Source organism: Copadichromis virginalis, linkage group LG7 (assembly GCF_057382275.1).
Source record: "Copadichromis virginalis isolate Kocher_CV1m ecotype Utaka linkage group LG7, C_Virginalis_male_GT1.1, whole genome shotgun sequence".
In the NCBI taxonomy this organism is placed as follows: Eukaryota; Metazoa; Chordata; class Actinopteri; order Cichliformes; family Cichlidae; genus Copadichromis; species Copadichromis virginalis.
Window position 1 is genome coordinate 18,033,598 of NC_140624.1, and position 13,565 is coordinate 18,047,162.

Below are 13,565 nucleotides of genomic sequence, written 5' to 3' on the forward strand. Positions count from 1 at the left end.
AACTGTACTTAATACCCACAGATGTTTAAAATGTGTAGGTTATTCAAGAACACTACATTTTCGGAGCAACCAAATTCATTATTCATCCCGTTTATTAGTTAAAAACAAACTGATCTGTGCATGTACATGCATTAATATCTGGGACAGACTCCAAGGAGAGAAAATCAGAGTTAAAAGATAGTGAGTATTGAACTGAGGCAAACGCTTAGCAGTCAAAAATTACTTCAAATGGGCTTCATTTGCTTATGTCTGCTGGATGTCAGAATGTGCTGCTGAGTTTTAATATGTATCATTTCATTTACTTTTTTTTTAAAGGGCAAAAGGGGAAAACATATCTCAAGAAGATATATAAATCATGTTCTCCCTCATTTAAATCAAGAAGAGATCTAAAACTTCCCAGTAGGCGACAGAATAAATTATTTTAATACAGCCCCTTTATCATTTTATGTTAAATAATAACTAAAGAAAAACTTCATGGGCTGCTCTGATCTGAAAGTGGTCTGGGCTTCACTGCGGGGTCCACTGTGGTCATGTGGAACGAGCAGGTCTAGCGCCCCCCTAAGTCAGCCGCCATAACCCTTCTTTCAGTCCACGGGGACAGGACCGCGGCTCCGTCAGTTTCTTTCCCTGATCTTGAGCGCCCGGCGATGCGGTGCTGAGCAGGTGTGAGCATCCTGAAGGACACAACGGACGGACGGACGGACGCAGTTGCCCGTTACGCAAGGTAAGGACGAGGAGAGCGCTGAGCAGACAGCGTGAGAACTGATTTTTTGACATTATTTCAGAAGAAGCCGGGTGCAGCTTTTTTTTTGACAGCTGGGAAATCAGCATTGTTTACAACGGGCAAGTGGGATGCGCGGATGAGATTGAGCTCATTCAGCCGCCCGCAATGCAGAAATATGTAACGATTTGGACGCGAAAAAGACAAAAAACCCAAAAAGAATTTATGATTTTTTTGCATGTAGATCCAGACAGATAACGTGATCAATATGATCGCGGCGTGCGTGGCGGGGATGCTGCTTTTTTAGCATCTGTACATCCTGACCTCCCAAAACACACTCGATGGTGGGTTCGTGATGTGTTTTCCCCTTTTTTGCGCATCTGTTTTGAAGTAATAAGTCCGAACGTATAAGTCGAGATAAATGAAAACACGCCAGAGGCCATATCCTGGTAGCGCTGCACATACCGATGATGATTCAAACTACTGGCTCCCTCGCAGCCAAGAAATTATGAAGAGGCATCCGTAAACACTTTGATCTGGGGTGGGAGTATAACCCACTTCCCGGTTTCAGCACCACGATTGATTGAGACTAATGGCTGTATGTCATCTTTACCAGCAGACTGAGCCGTAACGCTTCGTAATGGCCCATTGCAGGGTCTTTCTGTCAGGTGCTGGAGACGGAGTCATGGGCGCGTCCTGACTCACCAGACTAGGTTTTAGTGAAGAGGAACTGCTCATGTTATGTTGGTAAACTCAGGCTTAGAGACTCAACAGGGGCTTTTGGGACATTTATAAAGAGACTTCCAACATGTAGCCTGAATATTAATAATAAAAAAAATACATAAAATGTGTATAAAATTGCACTCATTGGGGACACAGTCCAATTATGTATATAAAAAAATCCCAGATATGATGATTCATGACATACATTGGTATTCTGCATATGTATGGGGCTCACCACGGATTGGAGAATATTGTAACCTATGAGCTCATTAATAGCAGCAGTGGCTCAAGTCTGGCAAAAAATAACTGACATCGTTAAGACTGCCTGATCTATGTCTCCATGACTACTGAATAACTTAATGTCTTGGCTTTTACACTGCTATAGTATTCATTACGATGCTAAAGAGTGGCCCCAATGAACTGCTTTGATTGGCGGTCAGGGCAAAAGATATTTTAAGCAGCCACAACTTTGCATTATGTGGTTCACAGTGTAATTACTCGAAGTATTTTCAGGTTATTTGCTGAGGTTTGAAAATCCTCTGTGAATAGGCTAGATATTTCTGGCCTACATTTTCATTCTGACTTTGTTTACACCACTCATTGCAAGTGAAGGATTGTTCACTGTGTGTGTCCTGGCTGAATCAGAGCTCTAATGTGGCACAAAATGTCACAGGGATTCCATTGGCGCCTGTCAGGTGGCGAGCTTTATGAATCTTGTAAGCTTGCTGCTGTTAATGCATCCTGTGCTACCCCGTGGACACCCCGAGGACAGACACTCTCCTCCAAGTGAATGAATTTACTCTTCACAGAAGTAGGCTATCCTTGTGTGTGCAAAGTAGCATCTTGCGTTTTATCCCCTGGCTCCACAGCAAAATGTCTCTGTTCTGAATTTTGAAATAAGCTGTTCTCTGCCAGCACACTGGCCCGGCATACCACAGTATCCTGTAAGATGTCCCTGGTTTTTGATGCGTGTCGGCGTCACAGGAGAGGCTCAGCCTCCATTAAATCAAATCAAATCAAATCAAATCACTTTTTATTGTCACATCACATGTGCAGGCACACTGGCACAGCACATGCGAGTGAAATTCTTGTGTGCGAGCCCCACAAGCAACAGAGATGTGCAAACACAACAACACAAACGAGCAAAATACAAGAATGGCCAACCTGAAACTAATAAATATATGTACAATATATAATAGTGTATGCATTTCTGGATGTGTATACTAAATATTTTCCTACGTGTGTGTGTGTGTGTGTGTGTGTGTGTGTGTGTGTGTGTGTGTGTGTGTGTGTGTCACAGTCAAATAACTCAACATAAACATGCACTTACAGTATTTCTTCTTTGGTTTGAAGCATCAGTCACATGTATCTGCAATGTATTGATGTAGACAGGTGAACCTCACCTGAGGCAGAAGATAGAGCTGGCCTGAATGTGAACTTTCCCATCGAGACTTTGCTTCACTCAACATCTAACTTGTGAATATGAGAATGAGGGAGAGAAATGGTCTTTTCTTATCTGGGATTTAGCCTTTTTATTTTATTTTACTGCAGACATATTATGAGACTTTTATATGAAAATAAGGCACAAAGAGATTTTTGGTTCATTCCCCTTGTCCTTAAAACACTACTCGCTTGATATGAGCATCAAAAAGAACCTTGGATGTTTTCAATCTAAGATTTGAGAGTCCCTTTAGGAGATTAGATTGTTTCCAGATGTCCTTCCAAGCCTTGCACTACAAATTCCTGGACCGGAGCATTAGCCTAACTGAAGAAGATAGATTTGACCTTTGATTTTCACAAAAACACGCTAAACTGATTGGCAACAATAGCATTTGGCAGCAGTAGGACAAGTTTGTTAGATGCTGTTTGTTCTCTCACATTGAGTGCTGTGTCAGATACGCTGAAGGGAATACATCTTGTAGACTTGCCTCATTGTAAGGGTGAATGTGCTACGAGAGGATGCAGCGGGACGAGACAGCGCATGACGTTGAACACTGTGCGAGGAACACGCGCACAAACGCCGCTCTTTCTTGCTGTCTTTGCTGTAAGAGTGCTTCTCTGTGTCCTGCTGACAAAACGTGAAATGCTGTCGTCTTGATGCTTTCCATAGATTGCTCAGCAATTTACACACCATCAATCAATAGCGAGCTTCACTAATGGTACGGTGGTGAGGCAGAGAGACATGACGTCTTCTGTGCTTGCCTGGAGACAGACCTCTCTGTTCATAGTTTAGAACTAGAATGGGCTTCAGTATCCATCTGCCATCCTTGGCTATCTGAATACAGTTTTCACTAGGCATGATTCTGCCAGTGTATGCTGCACCCTGCTCTCTGCATGCTTTTTATCATATAGATCCTATATAGAAAGACAGCACTACCAAGAACTCATAAGCATAGTGGATATTTGCACACCACGTGTTGCTAACCCATCTAATTTGTGCAATTCTATAAAGCTAATGCAAGTGTAATTGTATTCAGCTGCACTTACAATGTTGTAATGGGATGATACTTATTTATTTTGCAGAGCCATTAGGGAGATATAAGAGCCGTGCAGGTTAGAACTGAAGCCAAATCACAAATCACTTTGGTTTTGCTGGTTTTGTCTTCTCAAATGTAAGAAGTTAGTGTTTCTTTTGTCAGATGTGATATCAAATTGAATGCCAGTGTGTGGTGTCTAACACCTTAGTCTAAAATCTTCAGTTGGGTCCTGTTTACTGAGAAGGCCAAAGCATATCATTATAGACTGTATATAAATATGGATACAGGGCTCTCAAAGGCAAATCTGCATTCTTTTTAATGTCCAACAGGTGGCGAATCCCCTGGTAGCAGAAATCAGAGCGTAAAAGTCTCAGAAAAAGAATAGATTCATTTTGACCTCAGTAAAATAAATAAATGAATTTATGGTTTAACTCACTAGTTAAAAGCCTTATTTAATACAACATGATTCACATGCATTATTTTCATATATAGTGTACATCATGCCCTTTTGGTGGAGGCATTCTCATTGTCCAAAAGCCGATTCCCTCCAAGACAGATATGTCATTGATCAGGTCAGCTTGTGAGATTTGCTGTAACCCTTTTCTCTACGGTGACAAGCGAACCCAATCCATGCTAGCAAAAGACCCCACAGAGAAATACAGAGCCACAGAAACCCCTTGCTGTAGGAGTCCAGAGTTTAGGCCTTTTCTTTCATTGGTGTGTTTAGTCTTACAGCACTCATTTACAGCTCATTCACTTACAGCACTACTGTTACTCCTGTGAATCTGATGATAATAATGCTCCAGGAGGCTACTTATTTCTAATTCCAAGCCAATGCTGCCTATGAACAATTAATCATCTACACTGGATTTAGCTTGTATGATTTTTAAAATGTGACTGACTCTCTAGAGCAGGGGTGGGCAATCTCAGTCCACGAGGGCCGGTGTCCCTGCAGGTTTTAGATGTGTCCTCGAACCAACACAGCTGATTTAAATGGCTAAATTAGCTCCTCAACATGTCCTGAAGTTCTCCAGAGGCCTGGTAACGAACTAATCATGTGATTCAGGTGTGTTGACCCAAGGTGAGATCTAAAACCTGCAGGGACACCAGCCCTCGTGGACTGAGATTGCCCACCCCTGCTCTAGAAAGATATGATTTGCATCTGGCATGTCTACTTCATGATTTAAAAAAAGAGGCTACAACCTGCATGAACAGCCTTCTGTTAGTTTACACAAACGCGGAACAATACTAAAGATAAAAATAGATTTTTTTGATATCACCTGCTAAATGACATGTCTATTTATAGCGTTGAAGATCCCGGTGAAGGACAAAGATAGGAAAACAAAAAAGAAATGACTTAGTTTATTTATTTTTTTACCCTTTGTATAGCTGTTCTTCTTCGTGTAATCTATGTGACTCTGCTAAGTGCTGAGTTGGCTCATGTGGTTCTTCTGGTTTGTTTTGCAAATGCAGACTGGAGTGGTTTAGTTCTAAAGACAGAAAAATAAGCTACCCTCAAGATATGTATATATAGAAAAAGAGATATAAAATTTGTTATCTTCTTCTAATCTGTGTGAGTCTGCATAAAGTGGCAAGCTTCTTTAGTAATGCATGGTTCTTCCTGTTTATCTGTCTGCCCAAAGTGACGTGTCACTGGTGGACAGATAAACATTATCTTAATTTTCATTAAGATAATGCAGACCAGACAAGCAGGTAGCATCAGTTATCTCCCCCTTCCACTTAAAAAGGGTGGATATCGATCAGTGTTATCAAAGTGTTATCGCACGCATACAGGATGAGTAGAAGAAGAAGAGCCATCTTTAGCTTTTTGGGGTAAGTTAAGAGAGTAATTTAGATAAAATAAAAAAAATAAAGATGAAAAAACATTTATAAAATTTAGAACATTTAGTTCTAGAACATCTGTACCTCATAAAATATATATTTTTCAGCAAGTCGATGATCTTGGTGACATTTAAGAGGAGTTTAAATCTGTAATTAGGTTAAATCTGACAAGATTTCATTTCTTTTCTCTGATGTTTCACTTGGTTTTCTCTGAGATATTTTTAGGCTTTATAATCAAAGTAAATCTTATGGGATTTATCCAGTCAATTAGAGCAAGATTACAAATGTGTGCTCCTGTGAACAGGAATTTTCTTTTAGGTTATTTCTGATAATATTTGTCTTCCTTCATTATGGTGCCAGCCCTAAACATTGTTTGTTTCCTCATTAGCAGAGCAACCCTCATCTATCTTGATGATATTTCATTTATGCAGTAATATGAAGAGTTCATTAAATAGTTCATTACAGCTCAGTTCTTTTCAGCTTGTATTTAAGTGTTTAGTATTTAATAATGATAAAGAGTTTAAGCTATCACTTTGCAAGGTTACCAAATTCAGAGGACAGTTTTCTCTAATGGAGTAGTCAATTTCAGACCTCTCTTTGTGACTGGGTCTTAATTATACCACTTTTTAAAGTCTCAGATTGCCCCCTTTTCTATTTAGCTAAGCAGAAATATTATGTTACACGCAGTGGACTCACTTCCCACGTGGGAGCCTAGAGCCATCTGTTTTTGCACCTTTGTAGGTGTAGTCAGATACTTTGTTTACAGGGATGCTGAGAAGCTGTGCAGCCAAACAACTCGGTGCTCTATTTCGGTCCTGTACGAGATGACTTTCGATTGCAATTTGAAAATCAGCAGAGCGTGTCTGATGTATTCACTGGGATTTCTAACCAGAGGGTTACAATGAAAATCTTGTTTACAAGGAAATTCCCAATCTGTTGAGATTTTAATTTATGTCACTGTTAATAAATTGCAAATCGTAAGGAATCAGAAGCATTTTGTGAAGAAGAAAATGAATGACTTTTGGCACAGAGCAGAGATGTTTTGCATGTTTAAAAACTTGAAAAAAAGTATCTTTTTTTGCCAGCATGTGTACACTACATATAACTAGGTTACATTTCCTCTATAATCTGCACATAAAATCTAGCATTTAGCATTATTTTTTGAGGAACTGAATTTAACCCTTATGGTTTTCCACAGGTTGACTGCTTTGGGCTGTTATACTTACAGTTTGCTAACAAGTTTTTATCAACTTGAAAAAGGGGAGCTTTATACCCCTGTGTGCGCACAGATTGCTGCATCTTTCGAGTACGCTTGAAGTCCACTTGGATGCATGCAGAGCTGGTGCCCTTGTGAGGTAGTGGGATGAACAAATCAGTGTGATCACAACAAATTGGAGGTTTTGGGGGTGAAAGTTCAGTGCCTCACGTGTACTCTTCGATGAAGATATTTTTACCACTCTGGCCAAAGTGGATCCTCGGGTACTCACCGATGCAAAAAGTATAACCCTAGCTTCACCCCGTCTCTGCTCTTTCACGCTCCGTGCTTCACTCCAACTCTCTCACTCACAAACAAGGTGAACTAGACTCAAACACACTCGGGGGAACAGCAGATCACAGGAGAGAAACTAGCACAAATGTAAATGCCTGGAGTACTCCCAGACTGAGCTGAAATAAAATGAGCGCACATAGATTAAGTAAATAATTGAAACATTGAATTTTTTTAGCTGCTTGGTGGAGCAGGAGGAATGGTTCTTGGAAAACACTGAAGCTATTTAATCAGTGTTCATTATGAGCGTGTGAAAGTTAAACTTTAATTGCTTGCATTGTTATGTTATAGCGCTGAGGAGAAAGAAGTTGGTGGACTGAATGCCCCCTATTAAGTATGAAAGTGTCTTTTTCGGTGGGGCCTTGCTGCTCTTGGGGCCTTTGAGCAAGGCCTGTTGCTATGGTGCTGTGAGCATGTGTGGAGGACAAGAACTCAAATTCATCTGCATGCTAGTTCAGCCTGCAAGGCTTCCAAGCATGACTACACTCTTCTCCATATAGCACTGCCTTTCATGTATACTATATGCTGTTTTTCATGCTAGCTGACTAAAAGCTGCCTCAAGGTGATGATGCATGCACTGTTGCCTTGACAGCATACTAAACCGGAGCTATGAAAGCTATGGAAAAACAGTGGCCTGTTGGAGATGACAGAATGAGAGGGTCAGTGAAGATTTTTGCATTAACCCAAAGTGTCCTTGGTAAGATGTATCTTAGTTCTTTAGCTTATTAAGGCCCTAAACTTCGGGGTGAGGAATTGTAGAACTGTAAGTAATAGAAGGCTAATAGCAGAAAGAGCCCCAAGGGAAAGGCTTCCTGGTACGTGGCTCGAATACTGAAGAAGTTGATCTCTCAGGAAGCCTAATTATACGTTTAGGGGCACCCTGTTTTTCCCCTTTCTGGACAGCTGGACAGCTAAATTGTTTGTGGATCAATAGTTTAGCTTCCTATTGGCTACACAGAGTGAGTGAAGTGCATTTAAACCTAAGAAATCCCATTACCCTTGACAGAGATGGGAAGTATAGCACTAGAAGCCTCAGCAAGTGCTACTGCATTGTCCATTATTCAATCTGTTCTGTTTGCTTACCTGCTCTTTTTATTGCTTAGACTACTCATACTAATGTTACACATATGAATTGTGGCTTTCTATTTCCATCTTCACTGCTATTAAATTTAATTTGTAAGTTTTGGTCAAATTATACATGCAATCATGGACATCAATGTCATGGTAGTTCTGGGTTTTTTTAGTGTTTTGTTTCAAGTTGATTTCAAATGATTGCACAGGAGACATCCTTAATGGCTTTAAAAAAGATAAGACTTTGAACAAGTTTGAAAATTATTTTTGCACTTTCTCTAATCCACATAGGATTAAAAGTATAATTACAGAGCCAAAAGTGAACCTCGGCCCTAAATATTAGGTTAAATGTACCTTTGCAAGTTGCACATACTTGCTCCAGATCTTTTTGATAGCCACCAACAAGTTTCTCATATAATTATTGCTGAATATTTTTTGGGATTTTGGGAAGGCCATTTCAGCAGCTTAATGTTAGCCTGCTTTGCCCATTCCAAAACCAATTCTGATATGCGTTTGGGTTCATTGTCCTGTTGGAACACCCAGTTGTGCGTAAGTTTCAATTATAGCTGTTGTTTTAGCTGTTAATTTGAGGTGAAGTCGATTTGGGAGGTCATTCGACTTCTACATAATGCCAAAGTCTGAGTCAGATAATGGCAAATTGCAGTTGCTTATAAATGCCCAACTGAGCTTCTGGAATGGACGTCTCAAAGCCTCAACTGACCTTTGCCCTAATGGAAATTTGTGGACTTAAAAGTAGAGTTGATCTCCAAAAAAACCAACTAATTTAATTGAATTCTACCAATTCTGCCAAGAAGAGTTTTCAAATATGCAACCAGAATTATGCTAAAAGGTTGTTGATGGATACCAAAAGCATCTGGTCGAGGTGCAAGTTGCTAATGGACATTCAACCCAATATTAGTGGTGCAATATGTCAAGCCAAACAAGTCAAATAAATCCAGAAGAATCCAGAAGGCCCACAAACTGCCATAATAATCATGCCCATGATGAGTGTATGTAAACCTCTGACTCGAGTTGTATGTCCATTAGGTTATATTTTTTAAATTATGCACCATGCTACGTATGTTTAAAATCACTCACTGGATGCCGTAATTGCCTCTCACAGAGAGCTCTTCACTAAGTTATAATGCAGTGTTGTGTTCCCTTTCAGGCCTTCTGGCTGTATATTACTGTTACTTATTTTTACTGGAGCTTGTCTGTATTGATTTAACACTTTAGAATTGTTTTGAAAGCCTGTTGTTATTCACTCCTTCTCTCAAGCAATGTAAATGGCAGAAGGAGAAAGAGGCAGTGAGTGAAGGGCTGCTGAAGGCATTATGAGAAACAGAACAAAACAGTTGGATCTCTACCTTCATTCCTCAGATCAGTGTAACCGCAGATAAAAGCTGTAGCTGTTGCGGGCTGTGGCACGCCACTGTCCTCTTCTGGCTCCTTTGCTGTGCTGCCCTGTGGTTGTATTTTACTGGTGCTAGTTCCTATGTCCTCGGCTGGATCTCTGCATGAAGAGCCCATTGATGAGAGCAGCATTAGCATTCGGTGTAGGTGAGACTGACAAACAGGTCGGTTTTCCATTTCACACTAACAGACCTGGTTTCTCTGGATCCTCTCAAAGGGTCTCAAATCAGCTCCCTTGCTGCATAGCTAATGAGTGTGAATAAAAGCAGTCAAAGAATGCTTATATAGTCTTTCCTAGCCCAAGGAGTGTACTCTTTGTATAAGTCCTTGCCGTGCCAGCTGACACATCAGGGCCGCACTATTTCACTGGCTCGACATTGTCACATTTGGCTCACAAACTCACAAGGTGATGTAACAACCTGCGTCATGTTTTCTCATAGCACTAACGGTAGAATACAGCAGCACTAATAGCTTCCGACGAATTACTCTAAAATGTCCCTAAACAAAAGTTGTTCTTTTAAGTTGGCATATCATTATTCAGATCTGAAAACCAGCGTTCTGGGAAATGTGTCTGACTTATGCGTGCAACTTGTGCACTAATTATCCTCCACATCCTTTTCCTTGGCTGAGTTTGTAGCTGGAGGAGCTTCTGTTGCAATCTGCTAATTCATGCTGCTGACACTATTCTCACATTTTCCTTAGCAACAACAAATTGCCCCCAAGAATAAGTGGCCAATATTGCCCCGTGAAGAATAACACATGCCTTCTCGGTGTTCTCGGCCTCTCTTTTAATTGTCATGAGTCAGACTAGTGCTCGCTAAGACATCCAAGTGAGAGTGGTTGAGAGAGAAAAGGAAAAAAAGAGAGACAGAGAAGGGGCAGTCAGCTTTTAATTAAAGATATGTTATTCTACTTTTGCTCATTTCAGCCTTGCTGTAATGGAATTCAAATGAACAATAAACGGGTGAAGATACAGCTGATTATCGTCTGTCTAGACAGAGGAAGGTTCCGGCAAAATATTTCTCACATCATGAGCGAAAATAAGTTGTACATCATACACAGCGTGGAAGTCGTAGTTCACTAGGGCACTGCAGTGGACAGCTTCCATACTGCATGTGTTGAGCCTCATGGTGAAATGTGTCAGTAGAATAGCACAGAATAGTGTCACAGGCTGGATTATTCATGAGGACGATGTAATGGCAGTGTGTGGAGGAAAGGGCACCCAGAGGTGAATCTGACTGGGAGAAAGACAGCTAAATCCCCCCCTGTTTTTTTTTTGTTTTTTTTGGTGGTCTTTTCACACGTGCCCCACACCACAGTTGCCATACTCTGACTCTTATCTACAACACACAGCTCCACTCATGCTGCACATACAGGGCCACAGTGTGTGGAGGACAGACAGAGTGAAGGGTGCAGTGTCACAGTAAGAAAGCACACAATCCTGTACACACAGCCACAAAAAAACCCCACTGTGTCCACAAAGGATAGAAAGATGAGGAGTTGGACTTCTGTTTAACTCCCTTGCAATAGAGGATAAGAAGACAAGCTAAAACACTGGTGTCCTATATGACTGAGGCGGGGGTGGGGGGTGGGGTTAGTGTTGAAGTGAACAATCAATATTGTTTACATGTCAAACTAATATGATCAGTACTCTTTTTTTTGTCATTTCATGTGAATTTCTTGAAATATGGCTAGTAAACAGTAAACTGTTATGAGTAATTATGGATTATATAAATATCAGTAGTTTAAAAAAAGCTGAATAAATGCTAAGTTAGTCCACGTGAGTCTTAAGAAATATGCTGCCACACCGGAATGGATAAAGCCCAGCAAGATGTAGGTGTGCAGAAATGCAAGGGAGTCAAACAAAGCATTTGTTTGAAGCGTCATATAACCTAGTTTAGAGGGGTTTTTTGCTGCTACTTGAGGGAAAGCCAGCTTGGTTGGAAATGCTGTATCTGTAGCTGCGTGGGTTGTCTGAGCCTTATCTTTAATAGCAGTTGGACTGTGCACAAACAGCTTTGTACTTGGGAAGAGATGATTTCCTTATGTAAAGTGATAATCTGGTGATCTGAACGCCAGAGAGCTCCCACACATCTGCACCTACTCGTGCTGACATAGCCAACTAGTGTCATGGTGTACCAATTTTGGGTTTGAGGATTTTAGTCCGCGCTGCAGAAATATACCTTTTGTGGTCTGGCATTGATCTAAGCGCTTATTCTTTTTGCTGCATCTCTCTCTCTCTTTCACCGTCTCTTTGAGGGTTTTTTTGTAAGTTGGGCACCTGTTCTGTGTTGTGAGCCATGATCACATGGTGTTACTTGGCCAAAGAGGCACCAAATGACTCAGGTCTTTGCCCAGACTGTTCTCATTGTCAGTCGGCACACACGTTGCTTTCCAACAGGCCATCTGACTGTGGCCATGTGCTCAACAGTAAACACAAGTGAACGGGTATGCTTACAGTTCCGGACGTGAACATGTGGGCTGTATGATGGCGGATGGTCTGCAAGCATTGCATGTCTTAGTTGTCAAATTCAGATTTCTAGCAATCTGAATGAGGGTTCATGCTGACTGTTTTTTGCAACAGGGTGCTCGAGTGCCAAGTCACAGGGGTGTATTATTGCACACACAAATGCACCCATTGAGAGAGACCATAGAGCCTGCAGTGGCACAAGTCGTGAGGGAAGACTTCCTGATGAGTAGGCATGAATATCCATGCCGCTGCTTAAAAGCATCGGCACAGGCCAATACAGTAAATGGAAGTCAAGGGAATAATAAAGCCAGCTTTGTCTTGTCTACTTTGAACTCTGGAGGAGGTGTCTGGGCCTCTTGTTTGAGCTGAAATGCTTTTGGAAAAATTTCAGAAAGGGAAATCTCTAATCTTAAGAAAATCCTTTCATCATATAAATGCAGTGTCGTACAAGGAAGCATATTTTATGGGTATCTCATGTCCTCATTCACTTTTTAATGACTTATTTATCAGCAAGATTGCAGGGTGTTTACATTTCTACCCAACTTGGCATTATGATGTTTCATTTGGGATTCATTGAGTCTGAGTTGGTTTAATGAATCGTTAAGCGGTAAGTCACCAAAGTAAACAACTCAGCATGTGTCTTTTATACCAGAGATCTTGTTAGGCCTGAGCGTGTGCTCTCCCCAACCTCTTACTGTGGTCCAGACAAACAGGCACCAGTGCTGCTCAGAAAGAGAGTGCCAAGGGATTTGTTTCTTACTTTTTCAATTTCTGGAATAATCTGTCATCCATCCACATCCGCCTTGGAGAGAAATATGGAAATAGGCAATATTAGAAGTAAACAAATCTCTGCAGGTCCTGGTGACTTAAAGCTGCAAATTGTTCTGCGCTGCCCTTGGCAAATGGGCTCCTTTTGCATCAAAGCTACAGTAGCAGTGGGAGCCACAATGGGTTCAACAAATTAAATTATCATTCCCAACGCTTGAGCACGTCCACACTCGGCATGAATTTGTTGCCCCTGTCTGCCTTTCCTGTTTTCATTTATTCTTCTGCAGTCTTTATGTGGCTGTGGGGTTTGGCATAAGAATATGGGTGAAGCTGTGGCTATAGGTTCCCCTACAGGGATATATTCTGCAGAGATTATAAAAAATATAAAAAAATATTTAAAAAGTGTAAATGTGCTCATCCTGAATTCTTCAACAACCCACCACTGATTGGGAAGGACTTGAGTATATATGTGGGATTTGTATTAACTGATTGCTATCCAAAATACATGGGTCTTGATGTATTGAAAACATAATT

At 40.9% G+C, this 13,565-nt stretch overlaps 1 protein-coding gene across 1 annotated transcript in view; it reads left to right on the top strand.

Annotated features, from left to right (window-relative positions):
• The first annotated feature begins 577 nt into the window (after window positions 1-577).
• cntn1a (contactin 1a) overlaps window positions 578-13,565 on the top strand; it is a 61,467-nt gene continuing 48,479 nt past the window's right edge. Inside the window, exon 1 of the mRNA XM_085462316.1 lies at window positions 578-724. The gene's annotated coding sequence lies outside the window, so the exon portion shown is untranslated. The remainder of the gene's footprint in view (window positions 725-13,565) is intronic.